The sequence below is a fragment of the Medicago sativa genome, chromosome 7 (genome assembly GCF_051527215.1).
Source record: "Medicago sativa cultivar Bolivia chromosome 7, Bolivia_mono, whole genome shotgun sequence".
In the NCBI taxonomy this organism is placed as follows: domain Eukaryota; kingdom Viridiplantae; phylum Streptophyta; class Magnoliopsida; order Fabales; family Fabaceae; genus Medicago; species Medicago sativa.
Window position 1 is genome coordinate 80669574 of NC_140755.1, and position 25321 is coordinate 80694894.

General features: G+C 33.9%; 2 long non-coding RNA genes and 1 pseudogene across 3 annotated transcripts; all 3 read left to right on the forward strand.

Annotated features, from left to right (window-relative positions):
- The first annotated feature begins 492 nt into the window (after nt 1-492).
- On the forward strand, nt 493-6638 carry LOC146909069 (uncharacterized). The gene is made up of 3 exons (XR_015020579.1): nt 493-813; nt 1644-1846; nt 5694-6638. It is a non-coding gene; the product is annotated as an uncharacterized LOC146909069 (long non-coding RNA).
- A 10637-nt stretch (nt 6639-17275) lies between these two features.
- On the forward strand, nt 17276-25062 carry LOC146909070 (uncharacterized; annotated as a pseudogene). The gene is made up of 5 exons (XR_015020570.1): nt 17276-19215; nt 22792-23389; nt 23479-23790; nt 23869-23968; nt 24052-25062. The product of XR_015020570.1 is annotated as an uncharacterized LOC146909070 (transcript).
- On the forward strand, nt 20823-22430 carry LOC146909071 (uncharacterized). The gene is made up of 3 exons (XR_015020578.1): nt 20823-21230; nt 21827-21884; nt 22026-22430. It is a non-coding gene; the product is annotated as an uncharacterized LOC146909071 (long non-coding RNA).
- Nucleotides 25063-25321: the final 259 nt, after the last annotated feature.

A 25321-nucleotide genomic window follows, 5' to 3' on the forward strand; every position in this document is an offset into this window, starting at 1 on the left:
TTTAAGTGTAACTACGATTTTCTCTTTGCCACAATCCGTAAACGTCTCCTCAGCCGTCTTTGGGAACAATTCTCAAATGTCACATTATAGTAATAATAACTATAGTAGTCCCTAAAAAAAAAACTATAGTAGTAATAATATTATTTTTTTGTGAAATCGGGTAATTATTATTTATAGTGATTGTATATTTTTTTGATTAAGATTTTTACTCTCTTTTAAAGAAAAGATTTGGTTTAAAAAATATATATTTTTGGTGTTTAAGATTTTACTGTCCCCACAAAAAAAGATTTGATATTTCTGCCCTCTTAGATTTTTTTTTTTTGGGCAGGCAGCATAATGGCTAGATTTTTTTTTACTTCAACGAAAAAAAGATTTAATATTTTACAATTATTTAAAATATATAAACAAAACCAAAAATCCTCTTTCAAATAAAAAAAAAACATTCTGGAAATATTTAGTTTTAATTCTCACGCCCTTGTCCAAATTAAACATAGTTTTGTTTGAGAGCCTTTCCCTTTCCCCATTCACACACTGCCACCGCCATCAGATCCGACTCAGATCCACCACCACTGTCATGAAATTCAAATCCACGACAGTGTGAATCCACTTCCATAACACACACCGCTCCATTCACGCTCCGTTGACACACTGCTTGCTCCGACTCAGATCCACCGCCGTCACCAAATCCACTCTGGTCAGAGTTCGTCGTCGCCTTCAGCGGACTCATGAAAAATAACGGGTCCGTCTTTGCCGTCGGAGATTTTCATAGAGTTTCGGTTTCGTCCTCTCTACTAATCGTATTTCCTCGCGAGTGTATTTCTCTAAAAAATCATTTTTTTTATTTATACAATTATTTGAACCAAATGTTATCACTAATTGCTCATCTGAAACATCATTTTGTCATGTTTAATCATCAATTTTAAGTTTCATTTTCACAATAGATTCTTCAGTCAGATATTTGTGTGGTAATTTGTTACATGTGATGTTGATTCGTTAGGTCTATAGTGGTTTTTAGTTAGTTTACTTCTCTGTTTCTTCTCTTTTCTCAATCAATTGTATATTTTCATTTGTTTATTTATTTATGGGTTATTGATTGCCTATGTTTTGTGCTGCTATCTTTGTGTTTGGAAATATATATCATTGATGTCTTGTCTATGTTTCCTGCTCTATTCTCATGATGATTTAGGCGATTTTTCACATGGGAGATTAGTAGATAGTAGGTAATGTTCATATTTAATAAATCTAATTATGTGTGTTGTGTTTGTAGGTGTCATTTTTATTTTCACTATTGTTTCCATTTCCATAGTCAAGTTAGAAATTTAGAATTTACATATATGGTAGTTATAATTTGATCCACTTTTCATAGAAGTTTCATCTAATCTCGATTTTTGTTATTATTGTTATTATAGCTTAAGATTGTTTTTCATTGGAGTGTAAAGTTTATGATTGGACTAGTTATTTTTATTGTGTGGGCAACAATTGCCCTTGCTAAAGCTACCTCTTATGAGTGGAAAGAAAGTTTGTACTAGGTTGCCCAAAAACCAAACACCTCTATGAAGTTGTTATAACTTATTAATAATGCCAATAAGTTGTGTTTATTACATGCTACAAAAACCTTTTAATATTTATATTTAATCTGGCAGGGACATCACACTTTATTTTGTAATATGAACTTAGCAAATGAAACATGGGAGTGGTCCATCTTAAAGAGGTAAATTTCTTGCATTACTCTTCAATTCTTGTTAATTAAATACCATTTAGTTAGTTTGACTCTTTCATTTATATGTTCCTTCCCAAGTGATACTTTCTTCCTAATAAGCATAACCCAAAAAATTATTTTCATGATGTTTTATCTTGGTTTTCGGGTGTCAAACATTGATTACGTTTGAACCTTTTTAACCGGTGATATCTTATTTTTTTCTTGGGAAGGGAAAAAGCAAGCAAAACCCTTGAGAATCGAGGTCCGGGAGTTGTTTTCGCTACGGGAAGGTGTTAGGCACCCATAACGACTATAGTAACCTATAGGAACCGTCTTTAATTTCTACGCGCGCGCTTTATTTTTAAATGCTATTTTGAAATGATATTTACACCTAAGAATTACTAAATGAAGAATTGGAGGGAGAAGAATGTGTTTGAATCTTTATTTTATTTGAATTGAAGGAATTTTGTTCCTTGCCTACGTACCCGATTAAGGGATCAAATCCACCGTAGTTCTCTCTCAAAAGTGTTTTTTTGTTTTGTTGGTTGATTTTAAGTTTGAAAATGGAGTTTGAAGAATAGAAAGAGGCCTCAAGGGCATGAGATTTAGAAAAGAGTGGGGTTCGATTAGTCATTTGCAAAATATGGTCTAAACATGATTATTTTCATTGAAATTTGATTAAGAAAATGAAAAGGGAAATCAATGGGGTTTTGATCCCAAGGTTTATTGTGAAAAGATTTGAGTGAAGTTGTTCACATTTGTTTGGAAAATTGGTTTTTTCTAAGTATAAATCCTAGGCATTCATCTAAACATACAATCCTAGACATACATCTAAACATGCATATTCTAGCTATATATCTAAAGTGAAGTGTGTGCATGTGTCGGTGCTCGTGTCGGTGTACATCATTAAAGTCCATTGTCCTTTACATCATACCCTAGATACATTCTATGGCCTCTTTGCCAAGAAATTAAAAGTTGCATGAAGTAAAATATTACAAAAGCTCCTAAATATTACATTCTAAGTCTTGGTACAAATTAAATTGCAAGAAGGAAATAGAGATGAATATGGGATGAAATGGAGATGCTTATGAAATGATGAAACATGAAATGAAAGGAGTTAGTAGGACATGACAATATCAAAAGGAAATGAAGTAAGAGAAGTACTAGAATATAAAGGATAGAAAATGAGTGCAAACATGGCTAAAATTTATTCATAAAATGCAAGGACCATATGACCTATAATCCCCCACATTCCAATGCATTTTTAAGGGTTTAGAAACAAGTCTTGGAATGGGAATTAAGGCAACATGATTTACTTAGCATTTTAAAACAAATTTTAAGCATATTTACATTATTTATTTACACAAGTAACTTGTAAGCTAAGTAACTAACTAAATTTCACACACAAGTATCAAAATCATGTTCAAACAGTGGCTAAAAAATTATAGGCACTCATATTATGTATCACAAACATGCACCAAGGACAAGAAACAAAGTTGAACCAATTTTCACCACTTTTTAACATAAAATTCAAGAAAATAACACTAAAATTGTTTATGTATTTTTTTATCAAAACTTCCAGTGTAAAAGTATTAGAAAAACACCAAGAAAATATCAAGAAAGCATGGAAAAATGGTTTGGAATTTTTTAACTAAGTTTTTGAGCATGAAGGTGTGCAAATAGCAAGAAACAGTGACAAGAATAGCAAAAAACAAGGAAACACGCAGTAAGACTAGGCCCAAACCCAAGCCCAAGGGAGGAACGGATCCTGGATCCTTCAGGAATCACAGAAGGCCGTTGGATTGATCCAACTGGATCAACCCTTAGATCTAACGGCCAGGACGCAAAGCCAGTGGTCCAAGACTGAACCAAACCGGTTCAGTCTGCTTATAAAAAGTCTTGAAGACCGGTTCATTTCATTTTCCCATTCGTTTCTCTCTCTTCTCTCAGATTTCTCTCGTTCTCTCTTCTTCTCACCCTAACCCTAGCGGCGCCGTTCATGGCATTCACACATCAAACATGATTTTGGACTATGAACTATGAATCAACACTCAAATCAAACATAGAATGGACACGAAACACTTAGATCTTGCTATTTTTCTGAAGAAAGTTGTTCGAACCGTTCGATTTTGACTTTTTTGGAGAACAAGAGTTCGAAACGTTTCGATCTACAAGTTCTTTGAAGACGAGCGTTCAAAACGTTTCAATCTACATGTTTCTACAGGTTTGATTTTGGATCCTTACGTTTTTTAGGGTTTCAACTTTCTTTTCAAATTTTTTCTGAATCAAAACCCTAATTCGAACTACTTTCTTCATTAATCATGGATTTGAACCTCAATTGATGAAATAAACGGTGAATCTTGGACGAATCATACTTCTAGGGTTTCGTTCGAACTTCTTCGAAACTTTTTTCAAAATCTTTCTTCAATTCACCGTTTATTCTTGATTTCAAACCTTCGATGATGATTTCGAAGCAAAAACGAGAAGGTTTTTCATGAATATACCTGGATTTGTTTGGAGGTTCGAACGTAAGATCCTTGAGCAAGCTTCGGCTTCTTCTGGTGAACTTCGAGACCGAAAATAAATCGGTGTTTTGACTTTCTTCTTCTTCGAATTGTGATCTTGCTTCAATTTCCCGTTTCTTCTCTTCCTCCAATTTCCTTGTGATCGTCCTTTGGACTTGAATTGCAAGAAAGCGAAGGAAAACCGTTCAATGATGATGATTTTCGTAGAAAATCTCTGAGAACGAACCAAACTCAAAAGAACTTCGTTGAATCTTTATGCCTCCGTTTTGATTTTCCAAAAGTTCATATTGATTCTGTATGTTTGATGATGAATGTGGTGGAACTAGTATGAAACTGAGAATTTGTGCGGTGGTTTTGATTCTGTTGTGGCGGTTTTGGATTCTGTTACGGTGGTGATGGAATTCTGTTACGGTGGTGATTGGAGAGAGAAATTCTGTTAGAGTTTTCTGATGGTGATGTGTCACTGAGTAATTGGAAAAGTTCTCTGTAATTGGTGATGTGGCCTCAATTTATAGGCCAAGTGTAATGTTCTGGACCAATAGCCTTGTGACACCTGGAACTGAACTTGAAATAATTCGGCCTTGGACTATTTTTGGACTTGGGGACCTGTTTGCAATTTTGAGAAATAAAAGGACTGACCTGCAAAAAATAAAAAAACTTAAAAAAGAGATGACCTGGACACAAAAAGGACTATCTTGCAATATTTGGGACTTTGGGACTAAAGTGCAATTTTGACCAAAAAGACTTAAACAAAATTTGACCTAAAATAAAAAAAAAAAGTCTTAAAATAAGAGAAAATAACATGAAGGACCAGAGTGCAATTTTTAGGAACTTTAGGACTTAGGAAAAAAAACTAAAATAAAATTGGAATAAAAAAGGTAATTTGACTAAACGTAAAGTGAAACGTCTAAAATTTGACAAAACGGACTAAAACGAACCAATGGCCTAAATGAGGTACTTTAAAGTAACCTCTCTCTGCCGAAATTTCGTGTGAAATGACTAAAATGCCCCTGGGGCTGAAAACGACTAAAAATGACTCAAATGCAAATTAAAATGGATTTTTTACAAGGAGATGAAACAAAGATTTATTTAAACCAACTTGAAAGACACAGAGACAATTTTTAAGATTTGAACAGAGTCTTGACACATGAAAAGACTAAAATGCCCCTAGGGGCAAAACTGGCCTAAGATGACTTCAAATGTAATTTTTGAAATGGATTCTGACATAGAATAAAACAAAGATTTATTCAAACTTATTTGAAAGGACTCAACCAAAATTTTGAAAGACTGAGAGAAATTTGACATATGGAAATGACTAAAATACCCTTGTATGTGAATTTTGCAAATAACATTGAAATAAAATGCAGAGAAAGATGCAATTGATTAGAGACAGTTCAAATGACTTATAATGCAAGAAGGGAAAAATTGACTAGTATTTTTAGGTCCAAAATTAGGGTATAACACATGAGTCCTACTTTTTACATGGTACCGTAACGTATGTAAACTTTGTTTCTTGGTTACAACTTAGGCTACTATATATAAGTATGAAAGTAAGCTTATTTGAAATGACATGCTATACATAGAAGGAAAGGAAGTAAATCTTTATAAGTATCCTCCATAATCAGTAACTTCTTTATTTAAAAGAATTTTGGTCCTAAGTGGATTGATGTGACCCACATATAGGTAGTACATATTTTCATCATATGCTTGTGCTATGGATTCATTGTTCAATAATGAATAATGCAATGATGTTCTAAAAGCAAGGTGAATGAATTTCTTATTTTTTTATTAAATTTTGGCTTAAATTAATTTATCGTAAAAATTATTAGGTGATTAAGATTTTTGATGAGCTTGTATTCTCTATCTTCCCTTTTTTGTGTCATGTAACCAAACTTTGGTATGATTCTTTTAGTTTTTGTCAAATAATTATTGTGTAGGACACTATTTTTTAAAATAATAAAAACTGATATTGTTCTGACTATGTGGCTGTTGAACTAAATTTAGACGAGTAATTGCAACTTTCGCTTCTGATTTGAGTGCCCTATGGCTACATCAAAATAGGTCCTGGTCATGGTACAAAGTTTCAACTTGGAGCGTTTGTTTTTCAGCATTGAGATCCACATTTTCGTTTAAGGTTTGACGTGATTTAGCCATTTCTGTTTTAACTTACTCTTATGCATTTGTCATATGCTATTCTTTGTTGTTTTTGGAATGGTATGTGTTCATGTTTTGTCAAAAGGTGCAGATCAGGAATTCAAATGCACTTTTATTCTGTTATTATGAGCTATGTTTATCATTATAAACCTTTTAGAAACTTTTTATTGAGTTATTTGATGTTTTGTTGATATGTGATGGTTGAATCGTGTCTCTTGTTTCTCATCATAGTCATTTATATGTATGTGTTGTTTAAGCAATTTTGAGATGACTCGGTGTTGCGTCATTTTTCGGAGATCAGGGCTATTTGATTAGCGTTTGACTCACTATTTTTATTCACGACTGAACTTTTTATTTTTTAAAAGAATGTGGAAAAAGGTTCAAATACCACATTTTCAAAGATTAAGGGTTCGGGGGTTGGTTACATAAAGGGAATGTATTAACACCCTTTATGTTCATAGTACTCTACGAGAACCTCTTGATTTTATTTAATTTTTTGTGCTTAAACTTGCTTGCTTTTAAAAAGAAATTTAGAGTAGTGATTAAATAAAGGGAAAAAAAAGAAAGTTTTTTATTTACATTTTTTATTGATTTGGAAGGACATGGTCCTTTGGCTACGTACCTGTAAGGGATCAAAACCTCGTAGTTCGGGGTAGAAATTGACGTTTGATTGGTTTTGTGTTTTTTATTAGTTTTGAAAAAAGTTTTGAAATAAAAAAGCCAAGTGGCAAATAAGAATTGGCTTGTATTTTTTATATAGAAAGAGAATAGACTTGAAGTAGAATTAAAATTGATTTGAAATTTGATTAAGAAAGTAAATAAAAAAGAACGATCACTTGATTGAAAATCAAGGTTTATTATGAAAATACTTTTGTGATTTTTGTTATTTGAATGTTTTTTGTTATTTTGAATGATAAATAAAACCTAAAACTAAAGCATGAGAATTTTGTAGTGAGGTTGGATCACCACAAAATCTCTTAACCTAATCTCATTTTTTTATGCATTTTTTATAACATAAAGCAAAATAAATAAAAAATACCTTGAAACCGAAAGGGACAGAAAGAAAGACTCGTCAACACAAGTCGAAGGAGGGAGAAGAGAGGAAAAACACCGGAAGCATCAACTGTGAATTTCGGTCTCCGGGATACATTGTGTGAGTTCTCTATTTATAGAGAAAATTCACAACTAATAAGTGAGAAACTTTGGAAACAAGTAATTCATCTAGTACAAAAATATCCCAATTGTGTACCAAAATATGTCATATTGAGTACAAAAATATATTATTCAGTACATAAATATGTTATTCAGTACATAAATATATATTATTGAGTATCAAAATATATTTCAGATCAAGCACTAAAATATATTAGATTGCCTACCAAAATATTTTCAGACTGTGTTCAAAATATTCTAGATTGCGTTCTAAAATAATTTAGCAAAACTTGGGGACCAAGAAAGCAATTTTTAATAATGACCAGATTAATTATTTAATTTATCATTATTTCCAAATAATATTTTTCTAGTGCTTCACACAATTATGTATCCCCCATTAATTAAAGATACACCCCCACTATATAATCTTATGTCAAAAATTGGGGTATGACACTCGGTGTGAATTTATTTGTGATTAATCAGCACCTTGGAAGGCATAGTTGACCCTTTTTTTTATAAAAGAAATAGTAGTCCAGTATACTCTCTTTTTTGACAAAAAAAAAGTAGTCCAACTAGTATTTTATTTTTTTTTTAATTTAGAAAAGCTTTAGGCAACGTTCTGAAAATGTTCCTAGGTCCCAGGAAAATTGTCCCCTATTCCCGGACATTAGGCAACGTTTATTACTAGTGTGCCCTAAAGAGCGAAAAAAACGTCCCCATAGACAATAGGCGACTGTAACAGCCCAGGCGGGTCCCGACTAGGCCCTGTACCCCCCGGCACAGTTACTCACAAGCTTAATCACCACCCCCCTATAGTGGTTGTTGCGGATTCGATGAAAAACTCACACCAATAACAACTTGATGTGTGGAGCAAGGGATAATTAAGCAACCAAAATCAAAGTGTATGGAACAGTTATAATCACAAGCCAAAAGTAGAAAACAACAGCGAGAGAAAAGGAAAGAGAGAACACAAAGAATTTGTTGACCCAGTTCGGTCCAAATTGACCTAGTCTGGGGGAGAGAGCAGCCCTCCAATTCACTAATGATGAGTAACGTTACAAAAGAGATGGATTACAAGAATAAGTTTCCCGCCTAATTCTACCCAAATCCCAGCCTCTTCCCGTAACCAAGAGACTCAATCCTAATAGTGTTTCCCAAGGTGAATCAACCCACAAACCCTAGTTTTGTTCCAAAGAGACAAACTCTAAACAAACCCTAGTTTTGTTGTTGCCTTTCTAAACCCTTGTTTCAGCCCCCTCTATCTCAAGGTTTACACTGATACAATGCCTATATTTATAGTAAAAGAAACTCCCATAAAATTGTAACAAATCTGGCCCAAAAAATACGTTTCTAAAAAATAACAGCACGCAAAATCGGCCACCGATTTTCCAAAATCGGCCACCGAATTTTCCAGAACAGGAAGCCTCCCAAAAGGCAGCCAAAATCGGCCACCGATTTTCCAAATCGGCCACCGATTTGTACTTTCAGCAAACATCAATTTTGGCCTCCAAACTCCAATTTTGAGTCACTTTCACAACAATCTCCACCTTGACTCCAAATTAGTGATGATGCCCATTTAACATCAACACCTTGCTGCTCTTTCCCTTGCTTCCCACTACACCAAGTAGCTCCACAAGTTTACACCCTAATCCCTTCAGTCATCGGAATGTCTTCCGCCTTCTCGAAGATACTTGCAGTCCAACTACGCCAGGAATTTTAGGTAGTACCACAAGCCTTTATCATAACCTCTTCAACACGAGACATCTCCCGCTTCCTTGAAGATCTACTTGTTCCCAATCACCCTTGGCTTTTAGAGTAATCCACAAGTATACACCTCCCATCCCTTTAGCCCTCGGAATGTCTTCCGCCTTCTCGAAGGTCCTTATAGTCTAACTACGCTAGGTTTTTTAGGTAGTCCCACAAGCATTCACCATGACATCTTCAACACAGGACATCTCCCGTTTCCTTGAAGGTCTCCTTGCATCCAATCACCCTTGGCCTTCTTTTAGAGTAATCCCGCAAGCTGTGCTATCCCTATAGCACCCAAGGTCCTCCATAGTCGTACCATTACCGGTGTGTTCAACTCCACCTCATGCTGAGCGTACTCTACCTCAACTAGAAAATGCGTACATCCCACTATGTCTTCAACCTTGAAACTCCACCTCAACAGGTAGATCATGAGTATTGTTGCCTCCGCCTCTCCAGACTGATCATGAGTATTCTTACCACCGCCTCTCTAGGCTGATGTTGAGTGTTTAACGTCTCTCCAGACGATCACCGCTCCACTAGGCATCAATCCCAAGGTGACCAACATCACCTTCATCCTCCAAACAACACCACACCATCAGAGCACCTGCATCCTCATAACCCTCAGTGACAATTTGTGCGGAGTTACCATTAATCTCCGGACAATCCTTCATGAAGTGACCCATCTTGTGACAGTTAAAGCATTCAGACTTTGACTTCTTATCACTCTTTCTCCGGTTACCTCTACCTCCACCATTCCCTCTTGAGACACTTAGGCCTTCACCGTTTTCATGAATTCTCAAGTCCCTGGACTTGGTCAACTCCTTGGTTCTCAAAGCCGCTTGAACTTCTTCCAAGGTAACAACCTTCTTTGTCATAGAGCATGGTATCTTTGAACGATTCATAAGATTTTGGTAGAGCACACAACAAGAGTATAGCTTTATCTTCATCCTCAAGTTCCACCTCAATATTCTCCAAGTCATCAAGGATTTTGTTGAACTCCGTAAGTTGCTCCATGATGGCCTTTGACTCCACCATTTTGAATGAGTAGAGTTGTTGCTTTAGGAATTGCCGATGAGCCAAAGACTTTGTCATATACAAAGATTCCAACTTTGCCCACATCGATGCCGCGGTTGGTTCCTTTGCTACTTCTCTCAAAACTTTATCTCCGAGGCACAAGACAATGTCACTCCTGGCCTTGTCCACCATCTCGGTCTTCTCCGCTCGTGACATGGTGACCGGTAACGAACCTTCACCCTTCAAAGCTTTCTCACACTTTTCCTATATTAATACCGCTTCCATCTTTACCTTCGATAACCCAAAATCGTTATCTCCGGTAAACTTCTCAATATCCCACTTTGAACTCATGGTACTTGATTATCCTTTGACCCTTTCCCCACGGTCGGCGCCAATTGTTGCGGATTCGATGAAAAACTCACACCAATAACAACTTGATGTGTGGAGCAAGGGATAATTAAGCAACCAAAATCAAAGTGTATGGAACAATTATAATCACAAGCCAAAAGTAGAAAACAACAGCGAGAGAAAAGGAAAGAGAGAACACAAAGAATTTGTTGACCCAGTTCGGTCCAAATTGACCTAGTCTGGGGGAGAGAGCAGCCCTCCAATTCACTAATGATGAGTAACGTTACAAAAGAGATGGATTACAAGAATAAGTCTCCCGCCTAATTCTACCCAAATCCCAGCCTCTTCCCGTAACCAAGAGACTCAATCCTAATAGTGTTTCCCAAGGTGAATCAACCCACAAACCCTAGTTTTGTTCCAAAGAGACAAACTCTAAACAAACCCTAGTTTTGTTGTTGCCTTTCTAAACCCTTGTTTCAGCCCCCTCTATCTCAAGGTTTACACTGATACAATGCCTATATTTATAGTAAAAGAAACTCCCATAAAATTGTAACAAATCTGGCCCAAAAAATACGTTTCTGAAAAATAACAGCACGCAAAATCGGCGGCCACCGATTTTTCCAGAACAGGAAGCCTCCTAAAAGGCAGCCAAAATCGGCCACCGATTTTCCAAATCGGCCACCGATTTGTACTTTCAGCAAACATCAATTTTGGCCTCCAAACTCCAATTTTGAGTCACTTTCACAACAGATTTGATGCAAGAACTGATTGCAGAAGAATCAAAACTCGATCATATGAAATGTCAACAAATGAAAAATCAAAATCGATGAATCTGGATATAACATACATCAAAATTAAGAAAAGAAACAGGAATCAGAATCATAGTCAAATAATTCGCTAAGTATGAAAGTATAGAGCTTAAGTATGCGTCAGTTCGTAGTACCGATGTTAAAAGGAAATAATGACCCACATCATGGAAAGAAAAAAATGAGCCCCATCAAAGTTGACAGCAGCAAGTAGCTAGCATAAGTGCACAACGCTGTTGTAGGACACGTAGCAGTGTAGTGATAAATAGCATTGTCCTCATCCAATACATATCACCGCTTATTTATTGTTTATTGTTTATTGTCTATTTGATAGTCGCTCGAACCTTTTTTTCCAACTAATTAGCCCTATCCTTTCTTTGGTACGTTTCTTTCGCCATTTGTTGTGAATTCCACGTGAATGGGATGCGTACCCAAATTCGCTACGTATTGGAGTACCAGTGTTAAAAGAAAATAATGACCCACATCATGGAAGAAAAAAAATGAGCCCCATCAAAGTTGACAGCAGCAAGTAGCTAGCATAAGTGCACAACACTGTTGTAGGACACGTAGCAGTGTAGTGATAAATAGCATTGTCCTCATCCAATACATATCACCGCTTATTTATTGTTTATTGTTTATTGTCTATTTGATAGTCGTTCGAACCTTTTTTCCAACTAATTAGCCCTATCCTTTCTTTGGTACGTTTCTTTCGCCATTTGTTGTGAATTCCACGTGAATTGGATGCGTACCCAAATTCGCTACGTATTGGAGTACCAGTGTTAAAAGAAAATAATGACCCACATCATGGAAGAAAAAAAATGAGCCCCATCAAAGTTGACAGCAGCAAGTAGCTAGCATAAGTGCACAACGCTGTTGTAGGACACGTAGCAGTGTAGTGATAAATAGCATTGTCCTCATCCAATACATATCACCGCTTATTTATTGTTTATTGTTTATTGTCTATTTGATAGTCGTTCGAACCTTTTTTCCAACTAATTAGCCCTATCCTTTCTTTGGTACGTTTCTTTCGTCATTTGTTGTGAATTCCACGTGAATTGGATGCGTATCCAAATTCGCTACGTATTGGAGTACCAGTGTTAAAAGGAAATAATGACCAACATCGTGGAAGAAAAAAAATGAGCCCCATCAAAGTTGACAGCAGCAACTAGCTAGCATAAGTGCACAACGCTGTTGTAGGACATGTAGCAGTGTAGTGATAAATAGCATTGTCCTCATCCAATACATATCACCGCTTATTTATTGTTTATTGTTTATTGTCTATTTGATAGTCGTTCGAACCTTTTTTCCAACTAATTAGCCCTATCCTTTCTTTGGTACGTTTCTTTCGCCATTTGATGTGAATTCCACGTGAATTGAATGCGTACCCAAATTCGCTACGTATTGGAGTACCAGTGTTAAAAGAAAATAATGACCCACATCATGGAAGAAAAAAATGAGCCCCATCAAAGTTGACAGCAGCAAGTAGCTAGCATAAGTGCACAACGCTGTTGTAGGACACGTAGCAGTGTAGTGATAAATAGCATTGTCCTCATCCAATACATATCACCGCTTATTTATTGTTTATTGTGTATTTGATAGTCGTTCGAACCATTTTTCCCAACTAATTAGCCTTATCCTTTCTCTGGTATGCTCATATGCCATTTGTTTTGAATTCCACGTGAATTAGATGTGTACCAATACGCGAAACTACCCGAATTCCGTACTCGCGAATTGGTTCGCGGTTCTCCGCCAAGTGGACGAATTATGTTACTATGATCGGAACACATAAGATTAGCGTTCATAACTAGATCAAGAGCAATAAAAAGTTATATTTCATAAAACATACACATTGTACCCTATATAGTGAAAATAAAAACATACTAGAGTTACAAATTAACATGTTGCACTTTTTGGTTATTTTGATACTAATGCAATTTTATGTCATGCAACTTTAGTTTGTTGCAAGTATTTTATGATGAAGTTTATTATTTGATATTCTATGATGCATAAAATTATAGTAAAATAAGTTAAACATTTTTTTTTAAGAGTATTAAAAAGTAGAGTACTATTTTAAAACAAAATTATGAGGGCTTGTCATTTAGTCATTTAATATTAAAAAAATAGAAAAATAAGTTGGGCAACCCATTACCCAATCCAACCCAACCCAACCCAAAAATTAGTGGGTTTGACCAAACCCAACCAATAGTATAACAGGTGGTTATTTTATCTCACCCAAACCGGAGTACCCTATTTGATTTGGTTTTGGGTTTGGGCAAACCCAACCCAAATCCACCCACGAACACCCCTACATATAATATCTTCTGTTTTCTATAACTAAGACTTCTTTATATTTTAAGACCCTATCTTAATACTCTTAATCACCTTTAACTAAGACTTCTTTATATTTTAAGACCCTATCTTAATACTCTTAATCACCTTTAATACCTTCAATCATCGTAAACTATTATCACCGTATTCTTAATTTATTCTTGTGTATACCCTCTTTATTAACTTAAAACATTAAACTCTTTAATTACCCTAAGAAATTACTCTAGTCATTGTCAATTCTTTATGTACTATCCATTTATATCTCTCTTGGCTTCACCTTTTACTTATTTATCTAATTCACGTTTCAGACTCACCATTATCTTGAGAAATCTCTTCTAAATACACCTAAACACACTCCCTCAATTAGATACATTAGTTTGGGAATATATCCTTTACTCCTTGTGTTGGATATGACTCCTTGTTGACTCAAATATATTTAATTTTACCTTCTTAAAAAAGTGAGAAAAGAAGTCAATACTATTACGAGCATGCAAAACATCATATAGCAAGAGTAATCTTGTTGGCCACTAAATATATCGTAATGAATGACAAATTAATTAGTACTTCCTCTTATCTCTATTATAAGAAAATGAGAAATGTTATTTAACAACTATTTAATTGTCGAACAATGTATTTCTATAACGTATAGATATAATTTTATTTTTTATTATTTTTTCTTTCTATTTAAAAATATTTACTTATTTTAATTGGACATATATAAGGTTGAGATACTTTTGTTTTTTTGTTAACAAAGGTATATACACTATTTAAAAGCAGGGCAATGATAGTTTTCAACGATACCTTCTATTCATATCGTCCGAAATATTGCACCTCGCTTCAACACATACGTTGTTTGGAGACTTGAATATAGTCATAATTCTAGGAATAAATATTATACCGTTTTATGTTATTAACATAATTGTTATGAGTTTTTTCGCAGATTCATCTTTTTCGTTTTTAGCGATTTTGAATTTGTATTGTATCTATATATTGTATCAAGTTGATTGAATAAATATTATTTATTTATGTAAAAAATATATACAATGTGGTATGTTATTAATGGTATACGAGGTGAACCGTACATCACATGGAGTAAAAATATTACCCAATTAAAGACCACTTCACTGATTAGGACATGTACCGACCGACCATCACTTACTGCTCATTATTGACTCCACACCACAGACCACGTCATAGATATTTCTGTTGTACGTTCATGCAGAAAAAACAAAGAGGAAATTAGGCAGAAGCCTTAATAATACCCACTTTTCATATTTATTTTTTTATCAAGTGAAATTTAGATATATCATTATTTTGGATATGAAAATGATATTTATACATCTATTTTATGACAATTTTTTTGATTGTGCCTTCTGTTTTATTCATGTAGAAAGAAACAATAGGAATTTAGGTAGAAACATTAATATATGACTTTTCTTTGGTACAAATTATCGGTCTTACTTTTATTTTGGTTGTACCTGCTATTTTATTCATGTAGAAAGAAACAAGAGGAAATTGGGTAGAAACATTAATATAGTACTTTCCTTATGGTCTTCGAAGACTTGAAGCATTCGTTACATGGACTATTAATTTTAAACCATTTTTTTCACCTTATCTATTTTTCGTACCTCTTATTTTATTTTTTTTTGAAATATCCTCTGTTTATATTATGAAATACGAACTAGATTGTAGAGATTTAAACTGTAAAAACTTTAGGCATATCATATTACTACCTTTGGGATAACAGTTTTAACATACAATCAAACCTTTAATGACCCTAAACTCACATAAGATATTAGGGGGTTGAGATCAATGAAACGGGTTATGAGTAAAGACATTAATTATAGCTATTTTGTTAAAACATCATGATTCTAAGGAAGAAATTGTAGTAACAGGACCTGATTACAAAGTAACAAAACATAAGTGACTCAAAAACGACCTACTCACATTTTTATCTTGATTTTATAAGTTTATTTCTGTTTGCAAACCAAATTTTTGTTGTGTGCATCCCCAAATTTAATATCCTATTTACAATTGACAATGTTTAGTAGAAATTTCAGAATCACTGAGGATACGGTCTTTATAAATATTATTACTTGACGACAACTTACTACATTTGATAAATTATCCATCATGTTTTTTCCGCTGTTGTCGGAAATTGTTGATTAAATTCAAAAATACAATTGCAATTGTACTTGGGGTTTTTGTCTATTTAAAATCAGTTAATGTTTGCCATTAAAAAAAAACTAGAACTGAATTTTTGTTATTGAAAAATAATAAAATTTGTGGTAGAATATTTAAATTCCATCTTACTTTTGTGATGTAATTAAATTTATCTTACAGTATGTTTAGGAAGATGCGGAAAGAGTCACACTTCAAACATCATCAATTTATGTCAAAACCGGTTCTGCTACCATATTTCGTCTTATTGTTAGATTGTCAATTCTTCATGTACTATCCATTTATATCTCTTGGCTTCACCCTTTACTTCTTTATCTAATTCACGTTTCAGACTCACCATTATCTTGAGAAATCTCTTCTAAATACACCTAAACACACTCCCTGAATTAGGTACATTGGTTTGGGATCCTATCCTTTACTCCATGTGTTGGATATGGCTCCTTGTTGACTCAAATATATTTCATTTTGACTTCTTAAAAAAATGAGAAAAGAAGTCAATACTATTACAAGCATGCAAAACATCATATAACAACATTATATCAATCTTGTTGGCCACTAAATATATCATAATGAATGACAAATTAGTACTTCCTCTTATCTCTATTATAAGAAAATGGGAAATGTTTTTTTTTTTGAAACAAAAGAAAATGGGAAATGTTATTTAACAACTATTTAATTGTCCCACAAGGTATTCATATAAGGTATAGATATAATTTCATTTTTTAGGTGTGTAGCAACTAAAATGAAATTAATTTAACAACTATTTTGTTGTAGCAATCTGTTAACGCATGCATGTGCTGTGTTTTTAGGCACCTGCAGAGGCTGTTTGGTCTTTTTTTTTTGGTGCTGTTTTTCTGTTCGTTCCTCTGATGTTTTCGTGTTGTTCGTTGAGCGCCTATGTGTATGCACTGGGTTGTATTGTTGGTTTTGTTCCTTGACCAGTTCTGCAATTCTTTTGCAGTTGGTCTGTCATGTATAATATTTTGTTTTAAAAAAAATGCAGGTAGAAGTACAATTTAGATGACTGAGAAAATATAGATCGCATGGTTTTATCCATATCATCAATTTTTTCATTGACAAATTTTGTTTTCTTTTTTTGTGTTCAAGAACAACTAAGGAAAGGGAAACTCTATTTGTGAAAGGAGAGTTTCTTGTTCTTCAACTTTTATATGGTTCTGATTTTAACTTATGAGACGCCAGGTTATTTTGCTTTATATTATGGGTTAAGTTGTCAACAACATCCCTGTCTTCTTTGTAGTACACAATATGTTGTTAAATAGTATTTGTAACGACAATATAGCTCTAAAGCATAGCAGAATTTGAAAAAATCGCTATTTTTATGCAAGCCGTTGTTGTCAACCTTGAGGTAAGCATAAGTCATATTCACAGTTGCTGCTAGAACAAAAGAAACATGATACTAGCAGTAATATATAAAAATAATACTATGACAAGCATAATTTTCGAAGCCATTTATTGGGATTTGATAAACTTGTATGTATTGTTCTTGATTGTTTATTGTAATCTATAAAGTTTGCTTCATTATATGACAGAATATGGATATTCGTGTAAGTCGTAGTTGGATGTATAATAGATTAATGCCTGGACGGAAAGATTATACTCGTGAATTTGAGGTAGGGTTAGGTGAATTTATATCTTACGCAAACCAACAACCAGGCACTTCAAATGGAAAGATTAGGTGTCTTGTTCTAAATGCAAAAATCTCGATCACTTATATCCAGATGAAGTTATAGTTCATCTTCACAAGAAGGGGTTTAAACCTGGTTATTGGTATTGGACTTGCCATGGAGAAACAGATCCAAACTTGTGTGTAAAATCCAACACTCATCATAGGACCACTACTAGTACACAAGAGCGACAAGGTGAACATAGTAGATTTGAGAGTATGGTTTATGATGCTCTTTGTCCAGAGCGTAGAATGAACGATGACCAAGAAATGGTAGACTCTCCAAATAGTGACGATCAAAAGTTTTATGATTTATTACAAGCAGCTCAAAAGCCATTGTGGCCGGGATGTACTAATCACACCGAGTTATCTTTTGCTGTAAGATTGTTGACAATTAAGTCGAAGGGAAATACGTCGCAGCAATATTTTAATGAAATGGTGGCTTTGTTGAAAGAGTCGCATCCTCCAAATAATCTAGTTCATGAAGATTATTACAGGGCAAAGAAAATAGTTTCAAAACTAGGTCTCACAGCACAAAAAATAGATTGTTGTGTGAATGGTTGTATGTTATTCTACACTGAAAAAAATTTGGAATTAAAAGAATGTAAGTTTTGTAATGCACCTCGTTATACAAAAAAAAAAGGTTGGTAAGGAGAGATTCAAAGAGGCACATGGGAAGAGGATGCATTATTTACCCCTAATTCCTAGGTTAAAGAGATTTTATGCCTCGATGAGTTCGGCTTCCCATATGAGGTGGCATCATAAAAAGAGACATCCTGAAGTGTTGTGTCATCCTTCGGATGGAGAAGCCTGGAAACACTTTAATCAAACATATCTTAACTTTGCAGCTGAACCAAGGAATGTAAGGTTAGGTCTATACACTAATGGTTTTACGTCGTTTAATCAATCAGCCACACCATATTCTTGTTGGCTAGTAATTGTCACCCCTTACAATCTTCCTCCCAAACTTTGCATGACAACTCCTTATATGTTTCTCACTTTAATTATCCCCGGGCCACATAATCCTAAGGACAATATAGATGTGTTTTTGCAGCCTTTGATAGATGAGCTAAAGTTGTTATGGAATGAAGGATTGTTGACATATGATATTTCCAAGCAACAAAATTTTAACATGAAAGCTGCATTAATGTGGACCATCAACAATTTTCCAGCATATGGTATGCTGTCGGGTTGGAGTACAGCAAGAAAAGTAGCATGTCCATCTTGCATGGGTAAATCAAAGGCTTTTTCCTTGGAATATGGAGGCAAGTGTTCCTGGTTTGATCAAACTCGTAAATTTTTACATATGGATCATCCATTTCAAAAAAATAAGGACGCATTTATCAAGAATAAAAAGGAAAATTCTCAACCTCCACAACGGTTGATTGGGGCTGAAGTGTGGGAAAAAGTTTCTGATCTTCCTCAAATAATTGAGGTTGGTCCTTGTGAAGATAAATGTGATGGATTTGGTGAGACTCATAATTGGAAAAAACAAAGTATCTTTTGGCAGTTGCCTTACTGGAAGACAAACCTAATAAGACATAATCTTGATGTGATGCCACTACACCATTTATTGTCTCTGGCAACACTTTTTTAGGGGACGTGTAAAAATTGTCCCCTAAAAGTCTCTGAGGCAACGTTTTATGACTGATGCCAAAAATATTTTTGCAACCCCTGATAAACGTCCCCTAAAATACTTTTGGGGACAATTTTGGAGCGTCACACTATTATTTCTTTGGTGACAACCATTAATTGTCCCCTAAGATACTTTAGGGGACAATTTTGGAGCGTTACACTATTATTTCTTTGGTGACAACCATTAATTGTCCCCTTAGATACTTTTGGGGACAATTTTGGATTGTTGCATAAAAATTTCATCAACATCAAATTTTCTGTGGCAATCTTCCCTCCAAGCTTGTTTACCAAAAAACAATTTTTCCCTCCACTTTGGCCTGGTCAACACACCACATTTCTAATTTTTATTTTTTTACTACATGTAAAGAAAATAACTTCTTTTAGCTATTTTGGGCTGACTTTTTTCTCTTTGGAAGAATACCCTCAATTTTAAATGCAAATAACACATGTAACAAAGAGATAAGAATAAATTTAAATATAAAAAAAAATGTAACAAATACGATATAAATATATATATGTCTGTTTTTTTATTTCTTTATCATTTAAAAAGTGTAACAAACTAGATGAGTATATTTATATTTACTTTTTCATTATCCCAATTATACTCTTAAACAACATTTTTATAATAAAGATCATTGTTGATGTCATTAAAAAAAGATTATATTTTTTTTGTTATATTGTTGGTGTCATTGAAATAGATAATCATAGTTAATTTGGTTTGTTATAATTGAAAGCAATAAACATTTGTATTTTTAGTTTTAATTAAAATCAAAATTTCCTTAAAAAAAACTGCTCATAATTTTCAAACGTTAGCACAGTAAAAAGAGCATAAAGACGAGCACGTAACGTGCCCGTCTTTTCGCTAGAGTAATATAATATTAAGTTTTATGGGTCACTTCCTAAAAAAATATGGGTCATAGTATTATTAAAAGAAAAAAATAAAATATTGTACATCTTTCTAATTTTTTTATACAAGTCACCGTGTATACATTTTTGTTATATTCATTAAACTATATAAATAAATATTAATAAACATAGTTCATCCTCCTAAAAAAAAATAAAAATAAATAATCAACTTAACTAATCCGAACTTATCCATAAAGAAAAAGTACACATTTTAAAAAAATTAATAAAATAATACACACATAACTAGAAGTTACACAATTTACACATTTAGTTTAGAACATTATCCCTTTCAGATACAGAGACACGTACACTTGCAGCCACTCACTCACTTCATCCCTTCGATTTCTCTCTTCAAATCCCTAACCCCTTACGATTTCGATTTCTACGTATGCTCATCTTCTATCTACTTTGGATTCTCACTCCCAAATTCTCTTAATTTTGCTGTTCCTTCCAAACCCTATTGTGATTTTGATTTTCACAGTTTACGCTATGAAATGCGAGAGAAACAAAACCCTCTACAGCGGTGACAGAGAAACAACTGCAAGTTTGATTTTGTCGTTCCCACCTAAATCCTATGCGATGGTTGCTTTAAATCCTTCAACATACTGTGTTGGGGTCATTTTCGAGTTGTTAAGGTAATTTTCGTTCATGGATCTCGTTCATGTTTATTCAATTTCATATGTATATCAGTGGAACTAGGTTTCATGATTCAGGTAGGTTTTTCCCTAATTTTTATTTAACAATGATTGATCAATTTGAATAATTTATCAAATTATTAATGGTGACGAAATTTGTATGTTATTTAATATATCAAATTATTGATCTTAAAAAAAAAAATCAAATCATTGTGATTTTAAACCCAATTTGTGTTATCTGTTGTTTGGGTTTTGGAGTTGGTTTGAAGTTCTGCAAGGGATGTCAATTAGCAAGAGATGGTACGAAATCCATTACGGCCAGCACCTCCAAGCCTTGGGTGCTACAAAGCAACGCTGAAACTAGAGAATGGTGACGTGAGTGCAGGCCATACGATGGCACAATGATCAAATGAGGTTTTTTTTTCTCTTATTGTTAGTTGATTGATTTATTTGTTAATGTTATTGAGTATTAATTGAAACTTTAACTGATAGATATGGTTTTGTAATACTAAAAGATTCAATAATACTTTTCATTGTTTTTCACAAATATCAATATTAGAAGTGGACGGTTGTAGGTTGCTGGTATATTTAGATGGCTTCAAAAGTACCTATTGTTAGTAGTATATTGTTGTAGGTTTTGAAATTATACACTTCAATGACATGTAGCTACTTTCTTGCATTCATTGTATTTTTCAGGAAAAAAAATAATTAAAGAAGAAATGGGTTTCACCTTAGAAAATGGTAGTAAGGATGTGTTGGGTTCTACTATTGAGGATTGTGTTATGCTTCTACTAGATTCTCTTCATTTTGTTCTGCCATTGGATTTTGTTGAAAGCTCAGAGATGTTTTACTTAATCTATTTCTAATGGTTTATGTTTTAATCCTAAATTCCATATTTTTGTTGTTGGGTTCTTTGCATTACTTGTGTGTTGGCTCAAACACAATTGCTTTTTTGTAATATGTAGATGTGTATACTTCCTTATTGTGTAATTGTTCTCATTTTTGTGTAGGAAGTAAGTAAATGAGATGTGGAAAGGAGCATTGGCGCATGAAATTGATTCATAGAAAGTAAGACAAAACTTTTAATATTGTTTAGACAATAGTTAATGTTCGATGTTGGTTGTTTTGAATCATATAAAGTAAGGCAAAGCTTTTCATAGAAAGTAAGGCAAAGCATTGACGCATGATGTTGGTTGTTCTCCTTCATAGACACGTGCAACAACTAAAAGTTGACCCCACCTTGGATGAAGCACTTGCCCTTCGTTAGTGTCTGAACACCTAATCAAGATGGTCACTTTCTAGTGGAAATGGAACTAGGGTCTGTGTCAAATGCCTCGAAGGTAAAATTGAAGTAGCTTCCACTCGTAATGTTATGCTAGATTGTTGTGGAATTTTATCTAGTTTGTATAATCGTAAGGTAATTTTTATCAAAATGTATAAAGAATGTTGAAGCTCGTAGTTTAGTGGGGCTAGCCAAACAATTTGGTTTGAACTCTTGGGTTTGATTTGTTCCAGAACTTACTGCCGTTTTTTTTTATGGGTAAGGAAATGGTCCCTGTTATTTGAAGCTAAAAAAAAAATTAACCATTTGTATGAGTTTTTGTATCGATAAAAGTTTGCAATATATGAATTTTTATGAAAATATGGTGAAGACATAAACTACAGAAATGAGAATGACTCTATTTTTATTTATAAATGGCATCCAATCAATCAAGGTTCAAAAGCATCAAACTAATTAATTAATTAATTTTTTTAAAATTTTTTAAGTAATAGGCAACGTTTATGAACTGTTGTTTGATATGGCAACAGTAGAAAACGTAGCCAAAGTTTCTTCAGAAAAGCGTGTCCCCTATTCGCGGACTTTAGGAGACGTTTATAAAAAGTGTGCCCAAAAGTGCGATACGCTTTTTAGGCAACGCTTTTTACGGTTCTGACAACGTTTTCCAATTGTTCCTAAAGAGGATAAATGATGTAGTGTGCATATTGAGAAAAATGTGTTTGATAATGTCTTCAATACAGTGATGGACATCAAAGATAAGACTAAAGCTAATTTGAAGGCTAGAATGGATTTGAAGGTGTATTCTCGAAGAAAGGAGCTAGAGCTACAAGAGCAGTCTAATGGAAAAGTTATAAAGCCTAAAGCAAAATATGTTTTGTCCAAAGACCAGCAAAATTCTGTGTATAAATGGGTCACTGAGTTGAAAATGCCTGATGGACATGCCTCTAATTTGCGTAGATGTGTCAATAAAAGAGGGAAAGCTTGTTGGAATGAAAAGCCATGATGCCCATGTATTTAAGGAGCGATTAGTACCAACTGCTTTTAGTGCACTTCCACGTCAAGTGTTAAATCCTATTGCTGAGTTGAGTAAATTCTTCAAAGATTTGTGCTCAACAATATTGCGAGTGGACGATTTGTTGTTGATGGAACAAAATACTGTCACTACAACATGTAAATTTGAACAAATCTTTCCACCTGGATTCTTTAATTCCATGGAACATTTACCTATTCATCTTCAGTATGAAGCAAGGGTTGGGGGTCCTGTTCAATATCGTTGGATGTATCCATTTGAAAGGTAGTTATTGACATCACCAATGTTCAATTTTTTTGTTTGTTTTTTTTTTTACAATCAGTAGTTAACAGTTTATATATATTTTGTTTTAGGTACTTGAATCAGTTGAAAAGAATGGTTAAAAATAAATCACGTGTGGAAGGGTCCATTTGTGAGGCATAGATTTGTAATGAGACTTCTTATTTTCTCTCATATTTTTTTGAGCTTCTTGTTCAATCGTTGAGAAATAGAGTAGGTCGAAATGATGATGGAGGTCAAGATGAAGGTCAAATAATATTATCCATTTTCAATCATCATGGTCGCTCAGCTGGAGCTTGTAAGAGTCGGTATTTGACTGATAGAGAATTAAGGGCTGCACACTTGCATATCCTTTTAAATTGTGAAGAAGTTCAACCATATATTGAGTAAGTAAGTTTAATTGTATTTTATTTATTCATGCTATGCTAAACAGATTTATAACAATATAATATGTAATATGTTAGACGCTTTGTGCAATATTTGGAAGATGATGATCCAAATATATGTCAAGCTGAAGTTGATAGAAGGATTGCGTCAGAATTCCCAATTTGGTTCCAAACTTATGTAAGTTTCTTACGATTGTAGTAATAAAATACATCTTAATCATGCAGTGTTGGAATATAATGAATACTGTTGGATATTGGCAGGTACATGATAAAAATAACTTGGTACGAAATCAGCATTTGCATCACTTAGCATGGGGTCCTAAAAAAAAAGTTCATACTTTGGCCTATATATTTTGTTAACTCTTTTAAGTTTCATACTGAAGACTGGAGTTATGGAAAGAAAACCATCAATTGTGGAGTTTGTGTTAAGGGTGATGATGGAGGAGCCGATGAGAATTATTATTATGGTATTATTAAAGAGATTATGCAAGTTGAATACCCGGGAGAACCAACCAAGCAATTATTTTTATTAAATTGTGAATGGTTTGATGTTGCTGTGAACCGTGGTGTGAAGGTTCATCCCAATATGGTATTGTTGAGATTAATCATCGTAGAAGATATCAAAAATATGATCCTTTCATAATTGCAACAAATGCAATTCAAGTGTATTATGTACCTTACCCAGAAAAAAGAAAAGAAAAGGTTGATTGGTGGGTTGTCTTTAAAACCAAACCAAGAGGTACAGTTGATGATCGATATGCATTAGAGGTTGCGTATCAAGAACCACTAATGTGGATTCTGTAGCAAATGGTGACGTACTTTGCAATTTGGGAGATGAAGGGGAATATGAGGAATTAGACACAATCATTGATGTTGCAGAAGGCATTGAGGATGAAGATGAGGATGAATATGAAGATGTGAATGAATATGAAGATGTGGATTTCGATGAGGAGGATGATGAAAATGAAGATTAGTAAATTATAAGTCTCAGTCCATGAGCTATTTTTAAATCATGCCTACTGTGTTGTTTTTTTTCTTCTTTATTGTGCATGCATTTTGTGTTTTTGTTGTGACACCACATGTTTATCATGTATGTTCCTGATGTTTTGATATGATATACTGTTCTTTATTGCGGGGCTTTGTGTCTTTTTGGTCCGGTTGCATATTTTACCACTACAGGGGTTTTAGCCAATAGACTTGAGTAGTTTACCTGCTAGCTAGTTGCAGTGCTTGTAATCTTTCTATCTCTTGTTAATATATATTTTGCTTATCTAGAATATTAAAGGTAGTTGTTTACATGCCATCTCTTTATTTTATATATGGTCTTATATAGTTCTGTCTTAAAGGTAATTATTTTTATCTCTTATCTATTATTTTTGAACATGTTATATACACAGTGCTTTAATTTGCTTATTGTTCTTTTCTTCAAAAAAAAAAATTTGCTTGTTGTTCTCAAGTGGACTTTGGTTGTTAATTTGAATTTTATATTGTATTCATTGCAGATGGTAGACAAAAGAAAATCTTCAAAGAG